Source organism: Pongo abelii, chromosome 8 (assembly GCF_028885655.2).
Source record: "Pongo abelii isolate AG06213 chromosome 8, NHGRI_mPonAbe1-v2.0_pri, whole genome shotgun sequence".
Taxonomy (NCBI): domain Eukaryota; kingdom Metazoa; phylum Chordata; class Mammalia; order Primates; family Hominidae; genus Pongo; species Pongo abelii.
Window position 1 is genome coordinate 52,853,177 of NC_071993.2, and position 9,524 is coordinate 52,862,700.

The 9,524-nt window shown below is 48.6% G+C and overlaps 1 pseudogene; it reads right to left on the reverse strand.

Annotated features, from left to right (window-relative positions):
- Positions 1 to 353: 353 nt before the first annotated feature.
- On the reverse strand, positions 354 to 7,707 carry LOC129047411 (golgin subfamily A member 6-like protein 6; annotated as a pseudogene).
- Positions 7,708 to 9,524: the final 1,817 nt, after the last annotated feature.

A 9,524-nucleotide genomic window follows, 5' to 3' on the forward strand; every position in this document is an offset into this window, starting at 1 on the left:
AGCTGCTGATAGGTGGCCATGTACTGCTGCAGGTGACCCAGGTAATGGTCTCGCTGCTGCTGCAGACTCTGAGCCTCTTGGCTCTTCAGCTCCACCTGCAGGATAGGCGTCAGGGTAGGTAGTGGCTGGCTTCCAGATTCTGGGCCCATAAACAGGGTAGCGAGGGCACTGCGGGGCTCTGTTGCCTGCCCAGACCCCTGGCCCTGGCCCCTTCCTCCAGGCCTAAATGACTGCCTCCCTTGCCTAGAGGCCCATGCCTCCCTCCCCAGCCTCAAATCTCACACTCTTCTTCCCACCATTTAAACTGTACGCCACAGACTGGTGGAAAAGCAGAGGGAGCCAACCACCATCTGCTAAGTTGTGGTGAGGTTGTTCTGTATGATCTCCAGGGTTTGCACGCACCTCTGCCTGCTCCCCCAGAGCTTGGCCTTCGGCCCCAGCTCCTCCAGCCTCTCCTCCAGCTCCTGCAGCCTCACCTCCTGTTCCTGCATATTCTCCTCCTGCTACCACAGCCTCACTTCTGCTCCCGCATCTTCTCCTCCTGCCTCCGCATCTTCTCCTGTTCCTGCATCTTCTCTTCCTGCTCCCCCATCTTCTCTTCCTGTTCCTGCATCATCTCCTCCTGCTCCCGTATCTTCTCCTGCTCCCGCATCATAACCTTCTGCTTCCGAATCTTCTCCTCCTGCCTCCACATCTTCTCCTCCTGCTCCCGTATCTTCTCCTCCTGCTCCCTTATCTTCTCCTCCTGCTCCCTTATCTTCTCCTCCTGCTTCCACATCTCCTCCTGCTCTCGCTTCTTTTCCTCCTGCTCCCGTATCTTCTCCTCCTGCCTCCACACCTTCTCCTCCTGCTCCCGTATCTTCTCCTCCTGCCTCCACACCTTCTCCTCCTGCTCCTGTATCTTCTCCTCCTGCTCGTGCATCTTCTCCTTCTGCCTCCACATCTCCTCCTGCTCCCGTATCTTCTCCTCCTGCCTCCACATCTTCTCCTCCTGCTCCTGCCTCTTCTCCTCCTCCCGTATCTTCTCCTGTTCATGCATCTTCTCTTCCTGCCTCCACATCTTCTCCTCCTGCTCCCGTATCTTCTCCTCCTGCCTCCACATCTTCTGCTTCTGCCTCCACATCTCCTCCTGCTCCCGTATCTTCTCCTCCTGCCTCCACATCTTCTCCTCCTGCTCCTGCCTCTTCTCCTCCTCCCGTATCTTCTCCTGCTCGTGCATCTTCTCCTCCTGCCTCCACATCTTTTTCTCCTGCTCCTGTGTCTTCTCCTCCTGCTCCCGTATCTTCTCCTCCTGCCTCCACATCTTCTTCTCCTGCTCCTGCCTCTTCTCCTGCTCGTGTATCTTCTCCTGCTCCTGGCTCTTCTCCTCCTGCTTCCGTATCTTCTCCTGCTCGTGCATCTTCTCCTCCAGCTCCCGTATCTTCTCCTTCTTCTCCTGCATCATCTTCTCCTGCCTCCGCATCTTCTCCTCCTGCTCCCGTATCTTCTCCTCCTGCTCCTGTATCTTCTCCTCCCGTTCCCGTATCTTCTCCTCCTGCTCCTGTATCTTCTCCTCCCACTCCCGTATCTTCTCCTCCTGCCTCCACATCTTCTCCTCCTGTTGCTGGTTCAGGTGGTTCCACAACTCGTTCTCTTCCACCTGGGCTTGGAGCTTTGCTGACACACTCTGCAGCTCCTTACCCAGGTGGTCAGCCTCCGCCTGCAGCTGCTGCTGGAATAGTGAAAGTGTTGGTTTGAACCTCAGAAGGAAACAGAATCATGAGCTAGCCATATAAATGTAATCTATAGGCTGGGGGCGGTGGCTCACGCCTGTAATCCCAGCACTTTGGGAGGCCGAGGTGGGCGGATCACGAGGTCAGGAGATCGAGACCATCCTGGTTTACACAGTGAAACCCCATCTCTACTAAAAATACAAAAAATTAGCCGGGTGTGATGGCGGGTGCCTGTAGTCCCAGCTACTTGGGAGGCTGAGGCAGAAGAATGGCGTGAACCCGGGGGACGGAGCTTGCAGTGAGCCGAGATTGCGCCACTGCACTCTGGCCTGGGCGACAGAGTGAGACTCCATCTCAAATAAATAAATAAATAAATAAATAAATAAATGTAATCTATAAAATAATGGTTTTCATCCATGATCCTTTAAAAAATATATTTTTAAGCCCTAACTCTGAGATTCTGATTCCCCTGGCAGGGCCCCAATTTGTACATTTTTAGCACACTCTAGAGGATTCTATGGCGGGACCAGAACAAGGACCCAAATTTTCCAGCTCTTGGCTGGAGCCTCCCCACACCCTGCATGATCCCTAGACCATGGTCCCAGCTGGATGGGGCTCCCACAACCCCCGGGGCTGCAGCCACTCACCTGTGGCAGCAAGAGCTTGGCCCTCTCCAGTTTCCTTTTTAGCTCCTTTACATTGAGCTGGATCTCAGACTTTTCAGATTCTACAAGTCGAAGTTTTTCTTGTAGTTAGGCATTTTTCTCCTTCAGCTCCTCATCGGTTATGCTATGGCCAGAGGCAGTAGAGAAAGGAATGAACGAAGAACAGAAAGGACCGCTTTGGTGATCAACCCTCTACTTTCAACCCACAACCACAGAACCATGGCACTGGAAGGGACCCCAGGAATTAAAAGTCCCAGGTGGCAGGTCAGAGAGAAGACATGAGTTGCCTGAGGCTACCCCATGAGTCAGTGGCACAGCTGGCACTAGAGCTTCCCTGTGCACACATGAAAACCTGTATGAGCCTCTCCCCATGCTCACCTCTACCTCCCACCTCCCAGCACACCACCCACGCTAAGGGCCCCCAGACCTCCCATTCCACCTTCTCCCATCCTGCGTGTTCCTGTACAGTTCCAGACTCAAAGCGTCCCTCTCCTTTGTTAACTCCTCAATGTACTGCAAATAGAGAAAGGTTAAGTCAGGATAGAGCAGGCAGAGGAGTAGCTGGATGACCAGGAACAACAGCTACAGTGACTACTCCACAGTAACACTTCCTCACTCTCAATTACACTTGACATGTTCTCAAGGCATTTCCAAGCCCATGGTCTCATTTGTTTTTCTTTCTTTTCTTTTTTTTTTTTTTTTTTTGGCAGAGTTTTGTTCTTGTTGCCCTGACTGGAGTGCAATGGAGCAATCTCAGCTCACCACAACCTCCGCCTCCTGGGTTCAAGCGATTCTCCTGCCTCAGCTTCCCGAGTAGCTGGGATTACAGGCATGTGCCACCACACCCAGCTAATTTTGTATTTTTAGTAGAGACGGGGTTTCTTCATGTTGGTCAGTCTAGTCTTGAACTCCCGACCTCAGGTGATCTGCCCACCTCGGCCTCTCAAAGTGCTGGCATTACAGGCGTGAGCAAGAGCACCCGGCCTTCATTTGTTTTTCAAAGAACTCAGTGAAGATGGAAGGGACAGGGAAAGAGATTGAATTTAGGGCTGGCTAACAGGGGCCCAGAGAGATCAGATAATATTGCTATTGTTATTACTGTTATTACTACCACTGTTGGAACCTTTATTGAGTGCTTCACCAGGCACTATGCTAACAATCCCATTTAATCCTGACAACCGCCATAGGAGATGGTTACCATTATTACCTCTATTGTGTAGATGAAAAACATGGGGTATTAAAGGTTAAGTGCTGCCTAAGATCACTTAGAGCTGGGATTTCAACACCCAGGTATATCTGATTCTTTCGCTGGAGGTAGGGGCACAGTTAAGAAGGAGGAAATTAATCCTTTGTTGAATTTTTGAAAGGATGATACGTTCACATAGTCCAAAACTCAGAAAGTCCAGAAGGGAAATATCTTCCCCCCACACTGTGCCTCTATCTTGAGTTTTTTAATGAATGCTTACAAACATGTTTCATGTATATTACCATAATACGTACACACACACACTTATAAACCTGCTCCTCTCTCCACACAAATAATAACATACTCAAGATACTCTTCTGTACCTTTATGGTACAAGTACCCTAACTGCCACCTAGGACTTGGCCAAGGCCACAGCCAAGTATGGGCAGGGCGGGCACTTGGCCTCTGAGCTCTATGTCCAGTGCTCGCTCCCCACAGTGCTCCCCAACTCACCCACAGCAGCCGACTCAGCCCCAGTCTGCCTCTAACAACCACACACAAAAGCAGCAAGAAATGGCCATGCTGCCTTCTGGGCAGGACAGTCCATCCTACAGAAAGGACATTTAGGCTCACTCCTCCATCTGCAAAGCTGGGCTCCCAGGGGACGTGGCAGGTGGTTGGACTCACCCTATCTGCCTTCTTCTTCTGAGTAGTGACAGCAGAGAGAGCCTGCTCTAACTTTCCTGCGAACTTCCATGAATCATGCAGGTGGCTGATCAGATCCCTGGACTCTCCTGGAATGAGAGACATTCAGATGTGGCCCAAAGGACTCCCCCAAAGGCCTGTCAAAGTGCCAGGTTGAAGGATGATAGGGTGCCAGATTCCCACCTTCCAACTGCTTGATGGCATGCTGGCTGTAATAGAGTGCCGTCTGAAGCTCAGTTTTCTGACATGTAAGGATTCGTATGGTATGAACCTGGGCCTTTGGGAGAAAAGCAAATGCTGAAAGATAAGCAAAGAAACATTCTCCAGAGGACAGGAGGGAACTTCACACACTCCACTCACCTCTAGCTCCCTCCTTAGGGCTTCCTGATGTTGGTGGCTTGCCTTCTTTTCCTATAGAAAGAGGAAAACAGAGCTCTTGCTAGGGGGAGGCAGAGATGGTGCAGCAAGAGACATGCCCCCAGAATGGCACCACTGCCCTAGGACAGGCCCACCCATGGGACCAGGTTATCAGGGACCCTGTGGGAATGGGATGGAATATGGGGGGTGAGCCTTCTTCCCCAGGCTGGGAGTGGGCGAGATGAGACTGGGGCCTCTACATCTGAGTGCCCCCAAACCCAGTGGTCATGTCATGAGCAAACAAAGAAATCATGTTACTTCTTCCAGCTGAGCTCGGTTCTGTTGTTTCTGTGGGGAGAGTCAAAGGAAGGTGACTGAGGGTGGCCCCCTCAACTCTATTCCCCAGGCCAGGAAGTGATAGGCAGGGACCAGGAATGGATTTAAAAGGCACAGTTCTCAGACCCAATGGGAACACGAACTGGTAAACTCGCCTCAACTCCCAAAGAAGAAGGATTTGGGTCTTTGTTGGTTTTTGCCCACAGCCACAGAACTGAAAGTCTGAAACTAGATTCTCTTGAAAAGACAGTAACAGAAACCTTCAGAGATGGAGTGTGAGAAAAGCCCACCCTTCTGCCAGCTTGTGATTTAGAAAGGTGCATTCATTCAGCAAACATTGAGCACATATGGGCCAGGGACGGTTCTTCACAGTGGGGATAGAGGTCAGAAAAGGCAGACAGGAGCCCTTGGCCCCGAGGTTTCCATTCTAGTGGGCCTTTAACTCTTGGACTCTCAGAGCTAGCAGAAACCTCTGATACTCTCTAACTCTACCTCGGGAAACACAAGCCCAAGAAGGAGAGTTTACAGCAGGCCCTGGACTAGGGATTAACATAAAAATGCAATGACAAATCTCATTTAAACTTCACAAATGTAAGTAAAACAATACCACTCCTGTTTTACAGATGTGAAAAGAGAGGCCCAAAGAGCTCAAGCAATTTGCCCTAAATCATATCCCTAGCAGATGGAGAGGTACGATTCAAACCCAGAATTCTTAACCAGTACCTGGCAGTTCTTCCACAATCTTAACAATTACCCTCCACCACCCCTTGGGCCCTCTGTCCCCAGGAGCCTAGCTAGCCAAGACTCACATCCTCAGGTGAGTGGCAATCACCAGAAGTGGTTGTATCAGGGTTAGTGCCATTATTTATTTTCTTCTTTTTGGTGTTGCTTGCTCTTGTACCAAAACTAGGGTTGGTCTGGGGATGATGGTCTCTCAACTGTGGAAAGGAAGAGCAGTGATACTCATGAGAACTACAAGCTCCTACAGTCACATCCTGCTTTACTGTTTATACTAAATACTCTTATAGACCATCTGATTTAATGCCACCAACTGTAGGAAATGTTGTCACAATCACTTAGTGACTGAGAGAGATTGATACCATGGCTGAAAAAAAAGGCAGTAATGGAACTTAAACTCAGTTTTCTGATTCTGAGCTCTGGCATTTTGCCACAAATCAGCAGCTGCCAGGGACCAAAACCAGAGGCAGAGGTAGAAAAGCAAATATTAAGTAGGCAGGAACTGTACACTATGTGGTTTAGAGTTATTCACCCTCACACGTCTGTTAGTGTTAAGAAGTACACCAGTACCTCTCCAACCTTTACATCAATGTATCCTCATGGCAGAAGGCAGCCTTTCTGTTAAACCTGGGAATTTAACAGAAAGAGGACAACTCAAGCCTCATTTCAGAGAGAAGTATTATATACTCTTATAAATCTATGTGACTTTCATCCCTAAGTACATTAATGTTTTGTCTCTCAATAGAATCAAGGGAAACTGATGCTTCATAAAGATGCCCCATATTTATCTTGTGACACTCAAAGTACCCCAGGTTAAGATGAGATGAGGAAGACTCAAGCTGTATCAAGTTCAGTTTCCCAAGATCTGTTCCACAGAAGATAAGCAGATCTCACTCCAGAAACCACTGATTGAGGGGCACTCTGGTCCCAGAACAATGGAGAATTCAAATCTGAGGTGCAGAACTCAGAAAAAATGTTAAAGTGTCTCTGGAGAGTAGAAGCCTTGGAGAAAACCAAACCAAACCCATTCTCCCATTGCCACCCAGAGACACTGTCAATGTGTTGAGCTCATGGGGGAGGTGTAGGCTTTTCACACTGTCAACATCTGTGGTAAGGAAGTAAGGCAGCCTGAAACCTCTCTCTTCTAGGTCCCACAGTCCCTATTCCCCTTCCAGCTGGAAACCTGTGCTGCAACCAGAGGAAACAGAAATGGGCAAGAACACTTAGGGAACTGGGTCCTAAGACCAAAGGCCGGTCTTGTGGTAGTAATGACAGTTTGTAGAGGGACTGTGACATCACTACATTCCACTCCTCGGTGGAGTGGCGGGCGGGGGGAACACATGAGTGCAATGCCCAAGTTGCTGCTTTGAGACTGGGGAGGTGGTCACAAAATTGGGACCCAGGTCCTTGGAGACCTGACCCCAAAGAGCCCCAGGAGGTCAGGCTTGGGGTGGCAGGAGGTGAGGGCCAAGTAAGGAGCAAGGAGCCCCAAGAGTCACATCCCCAAAGTCACCCTGTGGCAACTGGTGAGGGCAGGTTCTGGGGCACCCAGGTCCTTGGAGATGTGAGCCCAAAGAGCCCAGGGAGGTCGGGTTTGGGGTAGCAGGAGGTAAGGGCAGAGTATGGAAGCCCTGGGAGTCACCTGCTCAAAGTCACCCTGGGGTGCTGGGCAGGGCAGGGGCAGGACTCATGAAGGGATTGGGCTGGCTGGCAAGATTTTGGTGTGGGGAGCCCAGAGGCATTGGAGGGGGGCCCAGCCTGGTGTGCCTCAGGAGTGGCACAGACTCTGTCAGCAGTTTGGCTGTCAGAGGGGGCCTTGAGTTGGGTTGGGGTGCTGGTGCATTTACCTTTTCCTTGGCCTTGGCCAATTTGCTCTGTTGGGTTTCTTTGGACATCATGGGATGGGTAGGGAGGTGGGGTTGGGGCCACATCAGCACGATCCAGGTGAGGACAACTATACACCTCCAGTCACCTATACGTAGCTGTGTGCTGAGCCAGAGGAGGCGTAACCAGGGCTGCACTAGAATGCAGAATAGGGGTGTGGCCTTAATGCTTGAAGCCCATTGGTCAATGAGAAAGATGAAAGGGAAAGGAGGTGTGGCCAGACAGCAGCATGTCATGAAGGACCTGTGTTGTCACAAGGAAAGCTGCCCATGCAACTGCTGTCCCCGCCCACTCCAGGAGAGGGGCAGGGCTGGCTTTCACTTTAAAAACTTTAAAACTTTATTACCTCAATTGAGGTACAAATCCTATTAAAATGGAAATTTTATAGTGTGCTTGATGATTGATAAAGCAGACTTTATTATCCAACATTCCAATAAGATAAAATAATCACAATGTTTTCTCTTTTTTGGAAAAACTTTCTCTTATTCTCCTACATTAGTGTTAAGTTTAAAAAAAAAAAAGAAACATGTCTAATATCTTTAAAAACACAAAGCTTTTGAGCCAGGCGTGATGGCTCATGCCTGTAATCCCAGCACTTTGGGAGGCTGGGGTGGGTGGATCACCTGAATTCAGGAGTTCAAGACCAGCCTGGCCAACATGATGAAACCCTGTCTCTACTAAAAATACAAAAGTAGCTGGGCATGGTGACAGGTGCCTGTAATCCCAGCTACTTGGGAGGCTGAGGCAGGAGAATCCCTTGAACCTGTGAGGCAGAGGTTGCAGTGAGCCAAAATCATGCCACTGCACTTCAGCCTGGGCTACAGAACGAGACTCTGTCTCTAAATACATACATACACACACACAAACACACACACACACACACACACACCTTTCCATTTAATAAGCCCTCAAAGTTCTTTACAAGGTTAAAGCAAATACAGGACCCTTCTAAAGTAAGGCTAAATGCTAAGTGATGGGGGAGAGAAAAAGGACATAGATAACTCCTACTCTCATGAGGTTAATCACTAAATCCTATTTTTCTAGAATCACCTGGCCTCTCTAAGCCCTGCAAATGAAACTGAATTTCTCACTCGATACTTGGCTATGACTTGCAATCATGAAAACCAAGAATTGTGTTATGTCATTGTGTATTGCTTGTGACCTGGGATCAAGGGTTGACTTTTTCATGATTTTCTCCATTATCTGTGTGCTTCTTATCCCAGACCAAACTAAGCTTTTTTCTAGATTTCTATAATTTACAATTAGTATATAACAGTGGTTCTCAAAAATGTAGTCTCTGGACCAGGAGCACCTGGGAACTTCTTATTAATGTAAATTCTCAGGCCCCAGCCTAGAACTGATGAATCGGAAACTCTGGAATAGGGCCCAGCAATCCATGCTGCAGTAAGCCGTCCAGGTGTTCAGGAGCCTCTGCCATATAGCAGGTAGAAAAATGTGTTTCCTTCTGTAGGTCCAAAGCCAGGGATACTCTATGTTCTGTCTCGATATGAAGCTACGACATGCAATTAAAAGACATAAATCTCCTTCCTACTCCCACCCTCCAGCCAATGTGTTTTGTTTTTATGAGTTCAATAAGAAAACAAGTGGCAATCAGAGATTTTTGTCTAAAAAGTATATTTACAGGTATCAGTTCTCATCCAGCCTGATCTCATCCAATATCATTTATATCCTCTTACATCTAAAGTTTTAGAAAAGGATCTTCACAGTATAAGACTCAGGTGCACTAGGAGTTCTATGATAAAAGACCAAGTAGATCTGAATGTCCAAACTTACTAGAGAAGAAAAGTGGACTCTGGCTATATTTTCAAATTGCATCCAACAGGAAATTAAAGTTTTGAATTTTTTTCACCTTCATCCTTCCAAGTTAATAGAATTAAACCAGAATACTCCATTCTTCCAAAGCCTCTATCCAGGCGAACT